The 23,519-nt window shown below is 39.6% G+C and overlaps 2 protein-coding genes across 2 annotated transcripts in view; both read right to left on the reverse strand.

The window, feature by feature from the left end:
• Positions 1-19,884, reverse strand: part of LOC134822998 (protein HGH1 homolog) — a 38,497-nt gene extending 18,613 nt beyond the window's left edge. Inside the window, exon 1 of the mRNA XM_063834302.1 lies at positions 19,856-19,884. The gene's annotated coding sequence lies outside the window, so the exon portion shown is untranslated. The remainder of the gene's footprint in view (positions 1-19,855) is intronic.
• Positions 1-23,519, reverse strand: part of LOC134822990 (uncharacterized) — a 189,748-nt gene that overhangs the window by 118,811 nt on the left and 47,418 nt on the right. The window lies entirely within an intron of this gene.

Here is a 23,519-nt window from a genome sequence, read left to right on the forward strand (position 1 = left end):
AATAGAAAGACAATTAAGGTTTTTAATGGGTTTTTTTGGGGGTTTTTTTTGGTTGTTGAGTTTTAATAGTGTTTTTTTTTAAAATTTCTTGAAAAGAATATAATATTTTGTATATTTAGGTAAAAAAAAACCATACAAGCAAAACAAAAGATTAAAAAAACTTTGGGTTTAAAGAATTGGAAAAAAAATTTTTTCAAAACCAAATTTTAAAAAATTAAAAAAAAAATAAAATGGTTAAAAAAACCTTATAGTTATTATTTTTATTTTTAATTTATATGGACAAGGGTTATAAATAAATTTAAAGTTAGTGTTTTTGAATTATGAAAAGGGGGAAAAATTAAAAATTTAATTTTTTAAAAAGGGGGTTTTTTGGGTGGGGGGGGAAAGTAATTTGTAAAAGTTTAATTTTGGAAAAAAATTTTTTTTTTTAAAAAAGGGTTTATTTGATAAGGTTTTTTGTAAAAATTTGGTAAAATAAAGGGGAAATATTTTTAAATGGGGGGATGAGGGGAAAATTTTTTTTAAAAAGGGTTTGTTTTTTATTAAAATTTAAAAGTTGGTTTTGAAAAAGAGGGTTTACCCCCCAAATAAGGGTTTTTTTTTTAAAAGTAAAAAAAAGGAAAAAGGGGGGGGGGGGGGTTTATGGTTTATAAAGAGTATTTAAGGGCTAAATAAAGTTTTTAAAATTTTGTATTTTATTTTTTTTTATAAATTTTGAAAGGGGAATCCCATGGGAGGTAGAAAGTTGGGGATAAAATTTTAGCATGTTCAAATATTTTTTTAAAAAGCAAAAAAATAACCCAAAAAGCCCTTCCGTTAGGGAGGTAAAGGGGAAAAATTTCCTTTGGGGAGGGAAAAATTTGGTTTGCTTAAAGGAACAGGGAAAAGGGGGTAGGTCAAATTTAAAAAACCAAATATTTTGGGGAAATTTTTGTAAACGGGGGGTAGAATAACAACGGGGTTACCAAGTTTGCCCACGTATCCTCCCATGGACTTTTGCCCCCTTTAACCCCCCCAAAAAACCCCCTCTGGAAAAAAAGCTTAAAGGACTTTAAAAGTTTGGGGGAACGGTCAATCTTTGGTGGGAATAGAAAATTTTTTGGGTGGGGGATGGTGGGGGGTAGTTGAAAAGCCGAACACGGGGAATAAAGAAAAAGGGCGCAAAAAATTTTCATGTGGGAAAAATGGAAAGGGAAGTGGGGTACCTGAAATGGGAAATTTTTACCGGAAACGGGGAATTTTTACGGAATTCTTTGTTGCTCCCAAACAACAAAAATGGGGGAAAAAACGGGGAAGGGGGAAAAACCCCCACACAAAGGGGGAATGGGTGGGGGAGCAGGGGGGGGGAAACAGGGTTCACCGGGGAAAATGGGGCCCGGGGAAAATTTTTTTAAAAAAAGTCCCGGAGGTTTTGGAGAAATGGGAAACCCTGGGAATTCGAGCGATTTTAAGGGGCACCAGAACGGAGGGGAAACCCCCAAAGTTTAAAAAACAGGACGAAAATTCTTTGAAAAACCCCAAACCCCCCCTTTTACTTTTGGGGCCCTTTTAACAAAAATTTTTTAAAAGGGAATTTTTTACTTTCTGAAGGGATTTAAACAACAAAAAACGTTTTTTGCTATTTTTTCAGGCAGTACTTTTTTTCTTCCTGGGGTTTTTTTTTTTTTGGAAAATTTTACCCAAAATAAAAAAATTTTTAAATTAAAGGTTTTATCTTTTTATTTAAAATTTTAACCCTTTTTCTTTTTTTTTTTTTTAAAAAAAAAACAAAAAAAACAGTATAATTTAATTTTTCCCACCAAAAAAAAAAATTTAAAAATCCCCCCTTTTTTAAAAAAAACCCCACTTTCTTAACAAAACAAAAAAAGCTAAAACAATTAAAAACAAAAACCACAAAAAAAATTTTTTACAAAACCCCCTCATACCAGTCCCCAAACTTTTCCCCCCAAAAAAAAAAAATGTGTATTTTCCCCAACATTTTTTGGAAAAATAGAATTTCAACCTACCTTTTTCCCCATTAAAAGGGAAAAGGGGAAAAGCCCCAAAACCTACACTTAAAACCCTCGTCCCGGTCGGTTTTTTAAAAGGGAAAAGGGTGACAGGAATTTCACGTTGGGAATTTAAAAGGGGTTTTTTAAATTACTAAATTATTAATTAAAAAAAATTTTAAAACTATTTAACTTTTTTTAAATTTTTTTAAATTTTTTTAAAATTTGTTTTTTCCCCAACCCCCCAAATTTAAAATATCCCTTTTCCCAAATAAAATTTCCTTTTCTTTAAAACCCTTTTTTACATACAAAAATACTGTTATTTGTCTCGAAACGTCAAACCGGGTGGCGGGGACAATTTTTAAATAAAGTTATAACTATTAAATAATATGGCATATTACACTTATAACTAATAAAGTACTAAGAGGCAAAACCTTTAAACTTTCCCCAGCTTTTCCATGCTTCCTTTTCGATGGCACTTTCCGAAGGGGGTGGAATAAATTTACCCTTCGTATACCTCAGAAAACATGCCCCAGAAACACCCCAAAAATTTTGATGGGAAACTTGGGAATTAATTCCTCTACCTCTTTATCTTAAAAAGAATTAACTAAAATTAAGAAAAACCCAAGATCCTTAAACCCAGTGCTCTAATTTTGCTCCTTCAAAAATTAAAAAAATTTTAATTTAAATTTTGGGCAGATCTTGAACACCAGGGGTACAAACTACTTTTAAATTACCCCAAATTTGTTTTCCCAATTCTCCAACTCCCTTCCCGGAGAGGGTTTATTTTTAAGGGAAAACGGTGTCCCCACCGGGTGTCTGGAAATGCCCCCTCTCTGCTATCAACCATTTGGGTCCTGATAGAGGGGTATCAACTGAAAAAAAAACAACAGACGACAACAGCAGAACCGACAGACAGACAACAACCCGACAGACAGCAAAAAACAGACAACAAAAGACCAACAGACAACAGAAACAAAAGGGGGGGGGGGGAAAAACAGACGAAACAGACAACAACAGACAACAGCGCAGACGACAGCAGAAACAACCAAGACGCAACAGACAGACGACAACACACAACAAAAAACCAGACAACAAACCGACTAACCAGACGACACCAAAACCTTTTATAATAATTACTTAAAAGAAGAAAGTAGTAAAAACCCCAATGGATGAAGATAACACACGTAAAAAAATAGTAATGTAACTCCACATCCCCAACAACAATTTTCCTTTTTTCGTTTGTGCACTTTTATTGAAAACGTGATGGCCCCAAAAGTTTCAGAAACCTTATGGGGGCCTCCCCGCCGGGGAAGCGACTCCCTTCCCTTAGAAACCACGCCCCTTTTACCGTCCCCCTGGGCACAAGAGAGAAATTCGGACCCCTTAGCCTTTGTTTAGAGGGAAACTCCCTTTGGGGCCCCTGTAGGAAAATTTATGAAAACTCTTCTTAAGACAAGAAAAACGGAAAGGGCGCTACAAGTTCTGGGGTTTAAAGCATCTTTTGTGGGTTTGTAACGATTGGGGTTTGAGCGATGAGGTTGTCCCTAAAAATACCCATCTACACAATTTTCAGGGGGGGGGTGTTAAGAAGGGACATAAAAATTTTTAAATTGAAAGGGGAAGGCGGGGTTCTTTTTACGTTCAGGGAGCTACCAAAAAACAAACCCGGTCAATCAAACCCTGCCTTTATACCCTTTTTGGGGATGTTTTTCCCAAAATGTTCCTTTTATGGGGGAATCGTCTTTCTAAAGAGGGCCTGATGCCCATAAAGGGGGATAAACTTCTTTTTCCCCATCAGTCAGGACTAAACTTCATTTGTTAACTGATAACAAGCTTGAAATAAACCCGGCTCCCTCCCCGGTACGAGATAACCACAGAATGTTGGGGGAAAGGCCAATATTCCCCCTGGGGCAACTGCTTTCTGTCAAGTGAAACCCCACATGCAAAGTGACAAAATGCCATTCGTATTTATAGCAACATAATCACTTATATTTTTTAACGTATAATTCCGTAAAAGAAACTAGTAACCAAGGAACCTAACAATCCCCAATAAAACGTAACCCTGGGAACAATAACCAAACCCCCAGGAGGGGAAAATATAACCATGAACCATAACTAATCCCCCCGGATAAACATAACCATGGGAACCCAAAATAAAACCCCCAAGAGAAAAAATAAACCAGGGAACCCTACCAATCCCCCCAAAAGAACATAACCATGGGAACCCTAATAAACCCCCCCGGGTAGAACAAAACCTGGAACAAGTAAAATTACCCCCCGAATGAAAATAGTAACCAGGTAACCTAACCCTCCCCCAGATAGACGGGTTTTAACAGGATACATGATAAATCTGTACTTACGTCCACACCCCCAGAAACAGGTTTTAAAAAGGGGGTTTCGTTTCTAAATACCTCAGGGTGGGTCGGGCGATCAAGTTAAAAGAGCCCCAAGACCAAAGTTACCCTCTCTATTAGGGACGTATTTTTGGGGAACCGTGAACCCGTTTTTGGAACTAATGATTAAACGGGAAAAATTTTTTTTGATTTGAATTGAACAAAGAAGAGACAGTTTTTAAAAAAGATAAGGGGAACTGTTTAGTTAATATCCTGTTTTAATTGCCTGTTTAATTATCCCGTTTTAATTGCACTTTAATTACCCCAGGCAAATAGACACCTGCAGGGGGAAAAAGATAACTTAAAACAACTGTCCCCTTAAGATCAGGTTAAAAGTACAAAACTAGTGGGAAAAGGGAGGGCAATGTCTGCGCTGGGGAAAAATGGGGGGTTAAATTCTAATACACCTCAAATTTGATATAATTAGAGTATAACATAAAAGTAGTGAATTGCTTGTGGGGCAAAATCCGGTTTTGCCGCCTCAACCTGTGAAGAACGCGAATATTGATCTTTTGGGGGCCCCGCTTAAAGAAAAAAACAAACTGGGGCCGCCCAGCTTGTTAATCCCTCTTTAATCTCAAGATATACTAGTTTGTAACTGATGTTAACATATCATTCCAGGTGGTATCTAAAGAGATCTCTGGACTACGGAACTCCTTAAAACAGAGCTCAGTGTCTAACCAGATAGCACGTCTCACACTAGACAAACAACAACAGTGACACAGAAGAGTTTGTCAGTCCGGAGGTAGAGTATTTGGAAAAGTTTTCTAAATACCTGGACTTTATAGGAACGATATTATCAGACTCTCCCACCGGGGAACAGACCGGGTCCTAGCATGAACATTGAGGCGGACAAGGCTAGTAATAATCTGTCTAAAAGAGAGGCATTGGTTTGAAGTAAGAGAGCACCACTAGAGATCAGGACAACAAACAGGGAGATATAATCCCTGTCCCTCCCTGTTCATGTTAAGATGATATAAAGAGGGCGTGGTAAATGGCCAACAAACATTGACGAGAACATCTACATCTACATCATTCCAGACACCAAACATCATAATATTGGTCCTAATATCTATCATGATTCAATAGTAGTAGAAATAATTTCCAAGAACTTACCAAGTTTTGTCGAATTGGCTCGGGATGAGCTTCAGTTCACCATCTTGTACTTTCTTGATGGACCTCGCTGCCATGTCTTTACAGTTTATCCACCTGAATAGTGAATAATTATCTCATCATATAAACAAAATCCATCGCCTCTTGATAAGTTTAACTTTGCGCAGTGGAAATGAAAAATGAGTTGAAATATTTTGAAATGTTTCCCATTGTTATTTTGAAATATTTCCCATTGCAATTTTGAAATATTTCCAATTGCAATTTTAAAATATTTCCCATTGTAATTTTGCGGTTTTGATAAATGGAAACCTGATGAAGATGTCGATAACATTATAACACTAGTTAATCTTATAACACTTGTTAAGTTAACAACACTAGTTGTTTCTCTTGTTAAGTAAGCTGCTAGCATTCTGAGACTATATTTATCAGTGTATTTTGACACAATGCTCTATATCCTGTATTAGCTGTACCAATTCTTATACGTAGCTAGTGTATTTAAACACTAAGAAGTCACATTTTCCTTTATTATAAAACGAACTATTCTTTTATTAAGCCAATTCGTGACACAGTCTTTGTACCTCTCTCATATCTTCACTGGTTAATGGATTTCACAACATATGTATTTGTAGAGCGGCAGTTCGACTAATTTAAAATACACCCAGAATTCGAATAAACCATTGTTCAAATTTATTGTGCGGGGTTGAGCAATATTTGTATTGTCTATAATACTCACCTTCGTTATTGAATAAACAATTAAACATTGCATCATCAGATAGAACACAACTTACTAGTTGTCTTGTCCATTTGTTTCAATTGTAATGATCGTGTTCGTCAGACCAGCAATCCTACTGGTAACTCTGGGAGTTCTTACAGTCCAGAGTAACGGAGTAAATCATAGTGTTGTTGATGAGGTTCCCACAGCCGAGGGTAACATGAAGGATCCAACTTATCCTATTGAGCAAAAAGATGAAGCAAAGAATACTCCAATAGACAAGCCGGAGAGAATCCCGTATCCTCAACAAACAACTGTAAAGAGAGAGCAGGCGTACGCTCCAGTTCCCACAACAACTATTCAGGCAGAAGAGGACTGGACTGGAATCATTGTCCTGAACACAGTGAACTTCTTATTATCAGTGTGTTGTATTGTCCTCAACATCATACTAACTTACACAATGCACGGTAAGAGAGCGTCTAGGGGGTTCGTTCAGGATCTGTACCTCCAGAACAGTATAGCAGACTACTTCCTAGGACTGGGGGTACTCGCACAGAGCCCTGTGTTGTATCTCATGATTTCCAGAGGGAGTGAAGTGTCCGGGTTAACTGTGCCAGTGTATATCATCTACTTTGTGACGGCCCTTGCAATCAGGATGAGCGTGTTCATGAACTGTGTGTTGGGAGTGGTCCGGTGTCTGAACATCATTCAGCCCTTTTATCTGATAAACAAGAGGGTAATCTCTGTGTGCACGTTACTGTATATGGAGGTCTGTGTTATAATAGTAGGTGTGGATTTGTGGCAGTTTAGTGAGAAGGTAGGGATAGAGAACCAGGTGTTCCTGGTGAAGTCACTGGTTATAAAGGGGCTGTCCGGGTTCGGACTGAGTCTTGTAACCATGGAGAAGGAACAGTACGGTCCCACCTACTTCGGGTACCATCTTGGTAATCTCTTCCAGTTTATCTTACCTACTGCTGTACCGACGTTGTTCTGCTTTGTGCTAATGATAGTGCAGCTTTGCCACTTGTCAAGGAAACATACTCGCCATGTACTGACTCAGGAGAATGGAGTAAAGCAGCTGAAAAGGGAGATCTCCATGTTACCGAAAGCTAGCTTAACTATCTTCCTACTGACTTGTATCTACGTGAGCACCTCAGCTGTTTCCATAGTAACCTGGCTGGTAGTGGATGGAAGAGGAGGGTATCTAGGTTCCAAGAGTAATTACGAGAGTTTGCTAGAAAAAAAGAGGACTACAACTCCGTGGGGTGATCTGACAGCTATATACTTCTCCTTATCCACATGTGCTCTGATCTGCTCCACGCTCACCCCTCTCACACTGTTAGTTAGAGGTACTGGACCTGCCTTTAACTCCGTCAGACAGATGTTCTTCAGACTGAGCAGCTCTAGAGAAACTAATTAAGAAACCAAATAATAGCACACTCAACCAAGACTGGCTAATAAGTTAACACTGAACAATTGTTTCTGTTCAAATTTAAAATATTAAATAAGTTGATTGTTTTAGCAGAAAGTTTATGTTTCTAATGTAACGCTCTGTTACTCCAGTAGTAGTATGTTGTGAATCAACGGTAAGACGAGTTTTATATTGCGATACTTCCTTTGTTGTTTTAAAATTACTTCGTGAACAGAGAATGGCTAGCTTGACATAAGATAATTTGATAAAGAGATTATTGCAACTAATACAAAAGGTTGTGTTCTTACGCGTTAATACAATTGTTGTGTGGTGACCGTTTATTTATAAAGATCACCAAAGCACAAAGCAAATCTTTGGAAAATGGAAATTAGAACAATTTTAACCAAATCTTCGGGCTTCAATTCCAGACTGGGTAAGGCCAGAGGAGAGGGGGGTAAACACATGTTTTCTATTTTCACATATTATGTGACAGAGCAGCAGAGCTGCTGGAGAAGAACAAGTAGAGAAAAACTGCATCGAAATCCGACCTTGCGTTTCTGAGATATTGGGCGCAAAAGTTTGAAGTTCACCTGTTATAACAAGTAAAACATAGGGTAAACCTCAACGTTAGGAAAATACTGGTCACACCCATTACCTGAGTATGTCCTTACTTACCACTGAGGTTTAAGAAGGGGCTCCACTATGTCCTTACTTACCACTGAGGTTTAAGAAGGGGCTCCACTATGTCCTTACTTACCACTGAGGTTTAAGAAGGGGCTCCACTATGTCCTTACTTACCATTGAGGTTTAAGAAGGGGCTCCACTATGTCCTTACTTACCACTGAGGTTTAAGAAGGGGCTCCACTATGTCCTTACTTACCACTGAGGTTTAAGAAGGGGCTCCACTATGCCCTTACTTACCACTGAGGTTTAAGAAGGGGCTCCACTATGTCCTTACTTCTGCTGCACGTGGGCACCACCATATCGTGATCCAGACACTGCACGTAGAGATCGAGCTCTTCTAGCGCACGGCGCACTGCGACACGTGCGTCAAACCTGCGCATCCCCTCGAACATCGGACACACCTGCAGGGGATTAGAAGGTAGTTACTTTAGCGTGCAGTGAAATGCTAATCAATTCCTTCCGTTTTCTGACATACGTGCCATTTTCGAGATTTTGGATTCCATTATCCAATTTCCTTTATGGGAAATCCCTGATAACCATCAAAAACCATCAGAATGTGAACTAGAACCGACCAGATATCCGGTACGGCTTTAATATCCGTTCCAGTCTAGTTTCCAATAACTTGACCGGACATTCAACCGGACATTCCTCCTAAAAAATTTTCATCAAAAATCCTGAAATGTATATATTTTGTCGTCTAAATCTTTGCAAAGGGACATCCAGTCTCTAGTCAGTGCCCTCGGTGAATTCATGGTAGCTTGTAATCTGTCAGCGAATGTTAAAGACCCGTTTATTTGAGACAAAGAAAGGAGTCAAAGCAGCTACCCAGATCAATGATAATCATAAAACAATCTTCATTCATGACCATTGCAAGCAGAGGGTTCCTACTTTATTGTGGCAAGCAAGTCCGTCGCTAACTCCCCTTATACCAAGTATTAAAATTAGATACATTATCCTTGGTGACAGGTTCCTAGTGTAATCTCATTAGTTATAGCGACGCCACGAACGTTTCAGAGCTGCTTTTTGGTTTTATTTCTAGAACAATCTCTACATTCTTCAAATATACGTTCTGATTTTATTCCAACTCATTTCTAGCTCTGCTCATACAGCATAGAACAACCAAGAACCTGGCCACCTGGGTAGGGTTTATTACCCGATTAGTAAGTAGATGTGTATTATGAAATATATTAAGAAGTGTTTGAGCTCTCGGCATGTGTTCAGATAACGGACGTGAGCCGGGTCCGAAAGGGGCTGGTTCTAGTAATCTCGTATCCAAATACTTTGGCCATGAGATTGATATCTCCAGTGGTTCCTAGTTGTCGGGGATATGTAATGATTGGTTCCCAGTTGACGGAGCTGATTGGATTTCCCAAGCTTGCATGTTAATTAGTTAACTAGGTAAAATTGAAAGGTTCCCAGTTTTCCGTCAGCCCATCAGTGACCTCTGCACTGCTCGCACAACATATCAATCAGTGACTGCTGCTCGCAAAGCAGAAAATTTGTTGAAATTTGAGGGCATGAAGTATGAACACATTTAGTTGGACATTCTTTATTTTGCTCCTCAAATTGTGCTTCTCAAATTTTCCCTTCTGAACACCCGGTTCCAGTCCGGCAAAACCCGGCAAACTGGAAAATAGATTGAAATCTGGCCGTTAGCCAATACCCAAGACCGGCCGGTTCCTAGTGTAAACTCCTTAGCCCTGATGCGAGCGAGGCCGTTTAATAAAGACATACTGGCTTATGCGAACAGAGACTCTACTCCATAATTCAACAGATTAGGGCAGTGGGGGAATTACCACCGGGAAAACTGTTAAGCTGCACCAGCTGAGACCAGCTCGCTGCTCGCTGCTAGCACGGGGGGAGGGGGGGACTCGCACACTTTAATACGCCAGAGGAGAGAAGGCGTACAATTACCACGCTCCTAAGGTGAGATATACCTGTTCAATAGTCAACATCAAAACCTCGTGCAATGCAAAGGAATGACACGGCATGAGGTGCTGCCCCCCCCCCCCCCCCCCAGCTCCACATCTACATATTTTATAGTAGTAGTGTACCTTGTGTCAGCTATAAAACTGGGATCACGTTCGGACTATAAGTTTAATAGCTGAGTTTATGGCTTATTGTAATACTCCTATCTTAATTCGGCGAACACGTATTAAATTATCAGCAGCTGGTTTATAGCCATTAGCCATTACTGGGCGTGTTCAAGCAGGAGCTAATATGAGAAAATCGAACACACGCATTGGATCAACTTCAAGATTATTCTGGAAAAATCGAACATGTGGTCGAACACGCGCATTAAAATTGTCCGCCATTCCTGTTTGAAACGTTACACGTCTCGTTTGACTTTGAGTTTTGACACGCTGGTCGTGTACAATCCACTATTTTATTACTTATCTGCTGTTGTGTTTATCAATTTGCAGTGTACTGCAAAGATTACAATATTATAGAATAATACATTTCATTGAAAGATTTTTTGACCACATAACTTAAAGAATTGAAATAGGCCCTTTTAATCTGTAAGTGGCGGTATAGGATAACAGTACGGCAATTAAATTATTGAGGCCTTCCCAGACAAAAGATCGACTGTTTTAATTGCTTGTAGCCTTGTTACTTTGTAGGATTATTTCTTAAGGGGGGGGGGGGGGGGGTTCACCCTGATTTTTTTGTGAAACTTGGTTTCGAGATAGCAGTTGACCAACAAACTAGGACCAGTGACCAAACTTTTGAGGGGGTTCCGGACCCCAACCGCCAAACGGTCCCCGCGGGGGAGCCACGCCCATATTTGGTCCAAATCAGGCCCAATTTAGCCAAATACCTTGAAAATGCCCAAAACCCAGATTTTAGGTGCTCTTCTTGTAGCTAGTGGTCCCTTGAACTCGTATATGAATTTTCATCAAGATTAGACAAAAAATGACTGAGTTATAAGCTAAAAACTATATGCCCTTATTTGGGCATACGCACTAAATTTGATCGATTTTGGCCCATAAATTGGTCAAATATCAATATTTTTGAATGAAACTAACTTTATATGAAAGGTAAGTCTAAACTACACATTCTCTATGATTATCAGCTCAATATCTACCTAACTGTGGATTCTGTGTTCAAATAATCGCAAAAAATAAACAAAATCGCCCATATCTCAGTTCGCGATATTTGCAAAACTGACTTCGCTCAAAACAATAGAACTCAATAGGGTTTCAATATTTTTTCATGAAATTTTCAGAATCAACGTAGAATTGTCTCATGACCTTAAGTTTTGGGACAGAATTTTGAGTTAGGCCTTTAAAAAAATTTGGCGGCCAAATTCCAAAATTTGCACTGCTAAATTTAGAATTTGGCCGCCAAATTTTTTTAAAGGCTTAACTCAAAATTCTGTCCCAAAACTTAAGGTCATGAGACAATTCTACGTTGATTCTGAAAATTTCATGAAAAAATATTGAAACCCTATTGAGTTCTATTGTTTTGAGCGAAGTCAGTTTTGCAAATATCGCGAACTGAGATATGGGCGATTTTGTTTATTTTTTGCGATTATTTGAACACAGAATCCACAGTTAGGTATATATTGAGCTGATAATCATAGAGAATGTGTAGTTTAGACTTACCTTTCATATTAAGTTAGTTTCATTCAAAAATATTGATATTTGACCAATTTATGGGCCAAAATCGATCAAATTTAGTGCGTATGCCCAAATATGGGTATATAGTTTTTAGCTCATAACTCAGTCATTTTTTGTCCAATCTTGATGAAAATTCATATACGAATTTAGGGGACCACCAGCTACAAGTAGAGCACCTAAAATCTGGGTTTTGGGCATTTTCAGGGTATTTGGCTAAATTGGGCCTGATTTGGACCAAATATGGGCGTGGCTCCCCCGCGGGCACCGTTTGGCGGTTGGGGTCCGGAACCCCCTCAAAAGTTTGTTCACTGGTCCTAGTTTGTTGGTCAACTGCTATCTCGAAACCAAGTTTCACAAAAAAATCAGGGTGAACCCCCCCCCCCCCCCCCCCCCCCCTTAATTAGGCCCCTTCCAGCCATTGCCACCTGCCACCTAATTTGGCAGGTTTTACATCAAGACTGATAATCAATTTGAAGTCTTAAAATGATTCCTGCAAAATTAACCGAAAACCTGCCTATTTATCGTATTCGTGCAGAGATTTATCTCACGTAATTATTTAATCGAGTTGTTGATTTATTAGTAAGGGGAAAAGTGGCATTCCGTTGGATTCGAATGTTCACAAGGATTTCTCAACGGAATATGGTAGTTAGGACCCCTACGAACATAATTAGACTTGTTGCCAATTTTGTATCTCAACGGAAACACCACTTTTACCACTTTTTACCACCTTTGTACCACCTTTCTGGTTTGCCAAATATCTTTAGTTGTGAACATCATAGAAGGCTGCAAATTAACCTAGAATGTTTATCTTATCAAGGAGTAAAACTTTTGTATCAAAAATTTTTACATCGGACAATCAGCTAATTGGATAATTACCAATTAGTTAATCACCAAAAAAAGTGAAAATTTTTTATTGGCTTAAAATGATTTAAATCGTTTTGAAACACGGAGAAATGTAGTTTTTAGAAAAACTTCAAAAATTTTTCACTTAAAATTTTTTTTCGAGACTTTAAAAAAAAGTTTGAAAATTTGAAAATATTTTTTTCCGCCAAAAGTGATCGAATTGCATGAAACGTGGATAAAAATGCTTTGCAGAAAAACTTCGAAGATTTTTAGATTGGGGAATACTAAAATCATCAATATTTGAAGTTGGAGTTCAGTAAATCTCGACATATATAAGTAATTTAGGAATATGCTTAGCGGAAGGGCTGGACCTGAAAAGGTAAGACGAACCGATTTTACAGCTGGTACTATCATTTTTATTGATTTCAATGATCAAACCTCTGTCAATCTTGCAATCTATCCGGGTACTGAATGTACCGGACCTCTTATTTACCTCTATAATTATACCCATTGTTGGCAAGAAATGCGATTTCTCACAGGGGTTTCTTTAAACTGAGCACTTTTTGCACTCTCGCAACTCGCAAGAGGCCTGTTATTATAGGGGGGGGGGGGGGGTGGGGGGGGGGGGGGGGGGGGGGGGGGGGGGGGGGGGGGGGGGGGGGGGGGGGGGGGGGGGGTATAGGAAGCGAGTGTAAATATACCACCAACCATTCCATTGTGGCTTTTTTTGTAATTGTGACATGCGCATGCCGCTCTCGTTTGCTATGCCATATACCTCGATAACCCCCATATGTCATTGCCAGGGGTTCGGATAGAGCTGGAGATAGCATTGAAAAGTTGCTAGAAATAGCAGATTTAGAGGTAAACTGGTGGTAGCTGGTGTGGGTGCTAGCATGGATGTAGCAGAACGTAGCTACACGGGGTTTCATTGGAGTTGGTTATTTTAATGGCCAAAGAGTGCCGGAACTAAAGTTACTTAACCCATTAGGGACGATAGGGTCGTTTACGACCCACCTTTTCTAGAGGCTATAGAGGACAAACCATAATACTAAACGCAACGAATCTTTCGCACATATGCTCAAAATTATTGGGCTACATTATGACTTTTCAGTCGAGACCCAATTAATTACTAACAACTAAATAATTAGGCTAATAGTCGTCATAATTGGAAAATATTTCACTTTACTTCTTGCCTTGATTGGGGACAGTTAAAACTTTATGTAGGCTTATATTGTTGAGGACAAAATAGTTGACGGGCAAAATTTCCTTTTTGAGACTTTTTGGAAAACCCCCGTGATAAACCAGATGTTAAAACAAACAGAGTAGACCTTTTTATAACTGGGGGTCGCATACGACCCCCCTTCTTAAAATCCCGGGTCGCAAACACCCATCACGGTTTTTGGGCTAAAACTTTTTCCCAAAAAAAGACGGGGGGTTTAAAATAAAAACTGTGCATAAGTTAAAAAACAAATGGCAATCCCTGTGTAAACCCCAAAACCTTTTAAAAATACGGAATTTGGGTCATTAACAACCCCATCGGCTGGGCTTCCCTTATTACTACAATGTCCATTTTAACTTTTTAAAATTCACCCCTAAAGCCATGACATCAAAATTTTAAAAAAAATGGGCCTTCAGAAAATTTTTTTAACTTTCAAAAAATTTGCGAAAAAAAAAAAATTGTTTAAAATGGGGGTCCCATTAGCGACCCCCTGGGACCACAAAATTGAAATTAAATTTTAATTTGTAAAAAAATTTTACAAATATTAGTATAAAAACATGTTATATCTTGGTCATTACTCCTGTACGTTGATTTAAAATTTTAAAATCGAATCAACTGGGTCAATAACGACCCACTCGGAAGTTGAAACCACCTCATCAATTATTATCAGTATCATGCTGTTCCACCATCAAGAAAGACACTCGTAGGTCTTAATACCACGCAAACCAACGGGTGGCTGACTACTAGCCCTTCTGAGATCCAGGGCCAACTGAAGGGCCGTCATCACTCATCAAAGAGCCTGCGAGAATAACACTACTGCATATTGCTGGAGTTGCGTCTGACTATAATACTATGGTGCGTGGAAATCTGTACCGAAAAGGGACCGTGGCCGTGGCCGCAAAAGAAAAGGAATCGGCCCTCGTTCCTAACTTGCTAGGTAATAGCCATGCTGTTGTTGTTGCTTATTAGATTCTGTTAATTTCGTCAATTTCGAATCTTGGGGTAAAACACCTGCTACAACCCAGCTTGAGACCCAGGGCCCCCACGGTGATCAATCTTCCCACCAAAAAAAAATCCCCTAAACCAAAGGGTAAAACGGATTCAGGGGAAACCCTTGGGTTAAATACGGGGAAAAACCCCGGGGGTTTAAATTGCATTTTTCCTTTTAATCCAACATCCAATTTTTTTTTTTCATTCCTAGAAAGTCGAGAAAAACCCCTAAAAAACTGCCCCCTTTCCCAAAAGGTACATTTAAGCTCGTGAAGAAGGACAAAAAAAGAAAAAACCCCCCCCCCCCCCCCCCCCCCCCCCCCCCCCCCCCCCCCCCCCCCCCCCCCCCCCCCCTTTTGGCTGGCGGTGTTTGCAACCTCCCAATCCCCTCAGACAACTACCCGTTTTGGGTAACAAACCCCCCCAAACAACGAGGCGTTTTAAAAAACCAAAAACAAGCTTTAAACGAAAGGGCCCCGGGGGGGGGGGGATTTTCCCAAAATTTAAAAAACTTGTGTAATTTTGACATAATAGCTATGTGGTGGGGGGGGGGGGCGTAAAAATTGTCCAATAAGTGATTACGTAATATATGAACGGCCCCTAAGAAGTAAAGAAAGGGAGCTGCGAAGAGAGTAGATGCAGCCATCTGAAATCTGAATCCAGCAGTTGTATAGTTCTTCTTGGACGTTCTAGGAATCGGGAAAAGATAGGCATGTTGTTTGCTGTCTCACGACATTACGGTCGTGTACTAACAGCTGATAAACTCACCTACCTATCAATCCAATTCTGCCCATTATTCGTCAGTCATTGGGTGACGTGATCTGCAGATTACCGTGAGACTCCAGATCTCAGAAGGGCTAGTAGTCAGCCACCCGTGGTTTGTGTGGAATTAAGACCTACGAGTGTCTTTCTTGATGGTAGAACAACATGATACTGATAATTAATGTCGTGGTTCAACTTCCGAGTGGGTCGTTATTGACCCAGTTGATCGATTTTAAAATTTAAATCAACGTACAGGAGTAATGACCAAGATATAACATGTTTTTATACTAATATTTGTAAAAGTTTGACAACATTATATTTAATTAATCAATTTTGTGGTCTTAGTGGGTCGCTAATGACCCATTTAACCGATTTTTCGCAGTTTATGATGATTATCACTTGCTGAGAGGCGATTTTGAACTTATGATGTCATGCTTTAGGCTGAATTCAAGAAGTTACATGGACATATGTAGTAATAAGCAAGTGAGCCGAGTGGGTCGTTAATGACCCAAATTCTTTATTTTTAAAAGGTTAGAGTCACACAGTATTGACCATATGTTTTTAACTTATGCTTTTTATTTTATTTTATCCTAACGTCTTTGTTTCAGAAGTTAAAGCCGAAAAACCGTGATGGGTCGTTTGCGACCCGGACGAGTGGGTCGTATGCGACCATAGCTGTATCTTTTAAAGTAAACGAGATACAGATTAGCTTTTTTGGATATCTCATTTTTGCTGTAAAGTGACCTAGTGTGTTAAACGGCATCAAAATCGGCAAACTTTAAAACTCGTCGTCCCTAATGGGTTAAGATTGCAGTTTAGGGGCAGTGTAAACCACGGTGTAGTCAGGGACACAGAGCTACAGTGCAGGAGTACTGCAAAAGAACAGTGCAAGTGATACAGTCTGCAACAGTAAAACTCCGAAGAAGGAGATAAGATTGTGGCTGCAGAGGAGGAGAGTAGCTGGAACCTGATTGTGTTTGTGTTGAAAGAAGAGGAGGAAGAAGAGTTTCCTGCTCTGGTAACTGTATTTTTGGAAGAGGTGGGGTGAGAACTTATTTTCAAGCGACAAGGGTGGGCTGGAAGCAACCAGATACAGCTATCCGACCTATTAAGATCACCGTCCTGAGCTTAACAGCATTTCATCAGAATCTTATGAAAACAGAGAGACTGACCCACCCTTTTTAGATCCAACGAAACCCTTTATATAAATCGACTTTTCTGCATGAATTACTTCATGGTATCTTCTTATCAAGGCTACAGACCTTGCCGTACCGGATTTATTGATCAAAGTGAGTCTCTTTAGCCATCTTCTTCTTTAGAGCTTTAGGTTAGTGATCAAACTCTTCGCTACTCGCTCTTCGCTGGATCTATCAGGACAGATTCACATCTTTTCAGGTCTCAACCAGCCTTAGTTTTCCTGTTTTCATCATGTAGTACGTTCTGCTACCTCCATTTTAGCACCACCCAGCTTCCATCAGTTCACTCTAAGTCTAGCTTCGTCGGCGTTTTACTGTTGCAGACTGTATCACTTGCACTGTTCTATTGCAGTACTCCTGCACTGTAGCTCTGTGTCCCTGACTACACCGTGGTTTACACTGCCCCTAAACTGCAATCTTAAGTAACTTTAGTTCCGGCACTCTTTGGCCATTAAAATAACCAACTCCAATGAAACCCCGTGTAGCTACGTTCTGCTACATCCATGCTAGCACCACCCAGCTACCACCAGTTTACTCTAAATCTAGCTATTTCTAGCAACTTTTCAATGCTATCTCCAGCTCTATCCCGACCCTGGCAATGACATATGGGGGTTATTCGAGGTATATGGCATAGCAAACGAAGCGGCATGCGCATTCACAATACAAAAAAGCCACAATGGATGATGGAAGGTATATTTACACTCGCTTCCTATAATACCAGGCCTCTTGCGAGTTGCGAGAGTGATAAAAAGTGCACAGTTTAAAGAAACCCCTGTGAGAAATCGCATTTCTTGCACAACTGGGTCTAATTATAGAGGTAAATAAGAGGTCCGGTACATTCAGATACCCGGTATAGATTGGCAAGATTGACAGAGGTTTTGATCATTGAAATCAATAAAATGATAGTACAGCAGGTAAAATCGGTTCGATCTTAAATGGTCCTTTTGTGCTGTTTCTTTATGTGGAATTTGATAAAGCTGTATTGTAATTAGTTACGAAACTCTAATATTGTGTGGTTAACCTTTTTCAGGTCCAGCCCTTTCCGCTAAGCTATTCCTAATTACTAAAATATGTCGAGATTTACTGAACTCCAACTTCAAATATTGATGATTTTAGTATTCCTCAATCTAAAAATCTTCGAAATTTTTCTGCAAGGCATTTTTATCCACGTTTCATGCAATTCGATCACTTTTGGCGGAAAAAAATATTTTCAAATTTTCAAACTTTTTTTTTGAAGTCTCGAAAAAAAATTTTAAGTGAACAATTTTTGAAGTTTTTCTAAAAACTACATTTCTCCGTGTTTCAAACGATTTCAATCATTTTGAGCCAATAAAAAATTTTCACTTTTTTTGGTGATTAACTAATTGGTAATTATCCAATTATATTAGCTGATTGTCCAATGTAAAAATTTTTGGTACAAAAGTTTTACTCCTTGATAAGATAAACATTCTAGGTTAATTTTCAGCCTTCTACGACGTTCACAACTAAAGATATTTGGCAAACCAGAAAAGTGGTACAAAGGTGGTAAAAAGTGGTAAAAGTGGTGTTTCTGTTGAGATACAAAATTGGCAACAAGTCTAATTATGTTCGTAGGGGTCCTAACTACCATATTCCGTTGAGAAATCCTTGTGAACATTCAAATCCAACGGAACCCTTAAATCGACCACTTTTCCCCTTACTATATAGAAAAGCCTTCAAAATTAACACAAAACATGCCTCACCTTTCACCTACTCTCGGCAGGTTTGCTCTATTTTGGCAGGTTTTCCGTTAAATATAAAGTCGAATGCTGCAGATTTAACGCAAATCCTGCGTAAGTTGAGATAATTTGAATCAACTTGTGTCGTGATTAAACCTATATTGGCAGGGGTTTTGGATAATTTGAGTGTACAATGTGGAATACTGTAATGATCGTATAACCTTATTAGTATTACTAGGTAGGGTGTAGGACTGAGACTTGGTTTGTGCAAAGCTACAGAAGTACAGAATGCTACATGCCTACATGGCTCTATAGTTTATACTTTTATACATGCAGTCACTAGTCAGTGGCGAAACGACCGCCCGACACTCCGGCAACCCCTGCTATGCGGAAGGGGATGGGGGGTGCAGCTGCGGCCTCTTAGGTACGTTTCGCCACTGCATATTATCCACTGTTTCCAACACGGGGTCTATGATAAGTTTGAGTATAAAAGTACATTATTGGAAAATAACTGTTTGCTTAACTTCAGTTCTTAGGTTGCCATTTTTAGATTAGATTGCTATGTTCTTAAGTAGTGAGGACAGCACTTTTTCAGTTGCAGTGCCTCTACCTGTTCATTGTTCACATTGTAAGATTTAGTGAATGAAGTGATTCTGAAAGAATCTTCAATTACAATTAATATAATAGTTCTAAATATGCAGTTATTTTCAGATTATGAGATATTTGATCGGAAATTTGTCACACGTTAAAGTGACACTTAATAAGTTGGACCTTAATCGAAATTCGTATTCACGAATTGGAAATAGCTCGTACTATAATTTATAGGTTGACCTCCCACATATGCTCTAAGTGGGAGGTCAACCTATAACTCAAATTATTGCTATTTACCAATATTAATTGATCACTGATGTGGCACTTTCAGCGGAAAATTAGTAATAGAAAGCGGACAAACCAGTTTTGGTGAAGGATGTATATCTTATACTCTTATAGTAGTTGTACACTGTACAGCAATGCTAAGGTAATGAGGTAATGCTGTAATGGGACTACTGCGGACCCTCTACCGGCCAAACATATTATCTCATTATTGAAGGGTGTAGACTGTAATATAGATGTAAGAATCTTATATTTGATCCTTCGAACAGCTGTTGAGCAATGAAACGCAAACATAATCTTAGCAAAATGAATATATTTCTTTTATCTTCAGCATTTAATCAGTCACATAATCTCAAATTATTTGTTATATAGTAGTGTTGAAAGTATTAAAAGAACTTGCTAAATTGGGAGGTGACTGTTTTAAAATGATCAGATGCTTGCTTACTAACTTATTAAGAATGAGAGGTGATAGTGATTTACTTTATCTTGACAGGACAGTTAAGTATTTAAGCTTAAGAAACCACGTGGAGCTAAACGGTGCAAGTGATATAATACTTGAAAATTGACCCCCCCCCCCCCCCCCCCGACAATTGACCAAACAAATATATTTAATATACTAACCCTAACAGTAACCCGATTGGGCGACATCTGTCCGACAGCGACATCTGTCCGACAGCCGAATTGGGGATTTCGGACAGATTTCGCTGTCGGACAGGAGTCGTTTTTGGCGACATCTGTCCGAATTTCGGATCATATTGTAATTTCGGTTCACATTCGTATTTCACAAACTCACGGGTAATTTCGTGACGTTGCTCCCATTGTTCGAATGCTGATTTGATCCATTGAGATCTGATCCAACGATACGTGATTGACTATTTAAGGACAGGAAGCTGTCGATCACATCACAGGACACAGCCTACATGAGTACATATAGGATAGCAGCCGTATGGAGATCAGTTATCGCAATCCACAATGGCAACCAATCTTCAGTAAACAGACCCAGATCTGCAGCAAACAGACCCGAGAGATCTAGATTACTAGGCAGGAGTGGTAATTTCGCAGTCTTCGCTATTAACTGGGCAGGTTTTAGGTTAAATTCGCAGTGGCAATGGCTGGAAGGGGCCTTATATAGAGAATTTACCGTCTTCGCAAAAACCGTATTCTGTGAATCTGTGTAAAACATCTCAGTTCACTATTTCCTAACAGCACTTTACATGGGGACCCGAGGCTATTATGTTAGAATAGAGATTCTGAGCACCGCCAAGTAAAACAGCACTGTGTGTCCCTTTGTCCAGGCGGGCCTAATCGGTCTTCATTACTGCACTCGGCAAATGTCAGCCTCTTCCACGAGAAATCGTAATAGCTCACGGGTATAGGATAGACGCTGACTGGAGGATATCTGGAAGAGGCGATAAAGATTCTCGACAGCTCACTCCTGATCACATAATGGGCCGAATGTAGTGAATAGAATGACGCAGGTATATAGGAAACGATTAAAAATAAAACTCACATAGAATCTCTTGTGCGCTCCTTTACTTGCGCTATTTTCTAACAGTGCACTCACTATTTGCTAGACTCATCATCTTTTCGTAGACGAGACAGTGAAGGTGCAGCATTCACGATCCCTCACCTTTATTCTTTTATTGCATGGCGTTTGCCATGTACTGCAAAGCTCTCCGGCCTGGTTTGCTGGAAACAATTAATATTCATATATTCATATATATCTGCTGTACAATAATTAGGAAATGAGACCTGATTCTCTCACAGACCACTTGGCTGGCCCAGATTTTCTAGTAACAATGAATATTCAAACCTACAGTGCTACAGGTGAGACCTGATTCTCTCACAAACCAATGGGCTGCCCCAACTCATGAGCTTAATCGTGCATTAGTTTTCAGCTTATCTGAGAACAGGGACAAAAGGAAATCGCAGCATGTACGGAATCGCGATTTTTCCCATTATTTGCGACAAATTTTATGTATAGTTTAATATACCGCGAAATGTAATTCGCGGTATCACGATTTTTGGCCAAAATCTCGTGAAATCCTTTTTCCCTGTCTGAGAAGCTCGTAAGAGGCATCGGGTGGGTGCAAGGCGATGGGTACACGTGACATACAAAGTTCACCTCGGTCCTTTTTTCGTAGATCAGTACACTATTAGTATTTAAGGGTTATTATATATAGGGTCAAGGTTTTCTTTTGAACGCTCTCATATCTTGATCGCTGATGACTGAACAGCGTAAAAATGATTCAATTGATGCCGGATGCTGCACATAAACTTAAAGGGTTAACACAAAACACCGGCACGCTTAATGTTATACCCTAAAATGGTGTCAAGACTCAAGAGACTAAAATAATCATTACCTATTTGATTCGCGTTTTTGACACCACTTGGGAGTCCAAAATTTTGGCACTAAATTTCTTATTCCTTATATTAGCCTATTTTCTTGATTTCGGATCATAGCAGTTGACCAACAAACTAGAACTTATAAATATAATAGTTCTAAATATGCAGTTATTTTCAGATTATGAGATATTTGATCGGAAATTTGTCACACGTTAAAGTGACACTTAATAAGTTGGACCTTAATCGAAATTCGTATTCACGAATTGGAAATAGCTCGTACTATAATTTATAGGTTGACCTCCCACATATGCTCTAAGTGGGAGGTCAACCTATAACTCAAATTATTGCTATTTACCAATATTAATTGATCACTGATGTGGCACTTTCAGCGGAAAATTAGTAATAGAAAGCGGACAAACCAGTTTTGGTGAAGGATGTATATCTTATACTCTTATAGTAGTTGTACACTGTACAGCAATGCTAAGGTAATGAGGTAATGCTGTAATGGGACTACTGCGGACCCTCTACCGGCCAAACATATTATCTCATTATTGAAGGGTGTAGACTGTAATATAGATGTAAGAACTTGCTAAATTGGGAGGTGACTGTTTTAAAATGATCAGATGCTTGCTTACTAACTTATTAAGAATGAGAGGTGATAGTGATTTACTTTATCTTGACAGGACAGTTAAGTATTTAAGCTTAAGAAACCACGTGGAGCTAAACGGTGCAAGTGATATAATACTTGAAAATTGACCCCCCCCCCCCCCCCCCCCGACAATTGACCAAACAAATATATTTAATATACTAACCCTAACAGTAACCCGATTGGGCGACATCTGTCCGACAGCGACATCTGTCCGACAGCCGAATTGGGGATTTCGGACAGATTTCGCTGTCGGACAGGAGTCGTTTTTGGCGACATCTGTCCGAATTTCGGATCATATTGTAATTTCGGTTCACATTCGTATTTCACAAACTCACGGGTAATTTCGTGACGTTGCTCCCATTGTTCGAATGCTGATTTGATCCATTGAGATCTGATCCATCGATACGTGATTGACTATTTAAGGACAGGAAGCTGTCGATCACATCACAGGACACAGCCTACATGAGTACATATAGGATAGCAGCCGTATGGAGATCAGTTATCGCAATCCACAATGGCAACCAATCTTCAGTAAACAGACCCAGATCTGCAGCAAACAGACCCGAGAGATCTGGAAACGCTATCCATTCCTGCAAACTACATCCTCTCTACCGACAACAGTCCAATGATGCTCTGGGACTCTGGATGGGACGAACAGACTCGTCGATCATTCCTTTGGGGGACTCCTAGGAACGCAGATCATATGGTGGACGCGGAGCATTGCGTAGTCAACGCCCAACGGTACCTTCAAATCCGCACCTAATCTCTTCCATCAGCTCTTCACAGTCCACGGACTCATCCCTGACGGCTGGCACCTCCCCCTCTTCTAAGGACTCATTCCTGGAAAATCGACGACCCTCTACCGCAACATGTTCGAGGAGATAGACACCTGGGCTTCTGAGGCCTTCATGGGGCTACCAACCACAATACATTCTCATGGACTACGAGCTCGCCATTCACAACGCAGTTGCTTCATGCCTGCCTCCTAGGTCGAAAATAAACTAGTAGTACACTATGGCT

This window comes from Bolinopsis microptera, chromosome 11, assembly GCF_026151205.1.
Source record: "Bolinopsis microptera isolate Bmic1 chromosome 11, MBARI_Bmic_1.0, whole genome shotgun sequence".
Classification (NCBI taxonomy): Eukaryota; Metazoa; Ctenophora; class Tentaculata; order Lobata; family Bolinopsidae; genus Bolinopsis; species Bolinopsis microptera.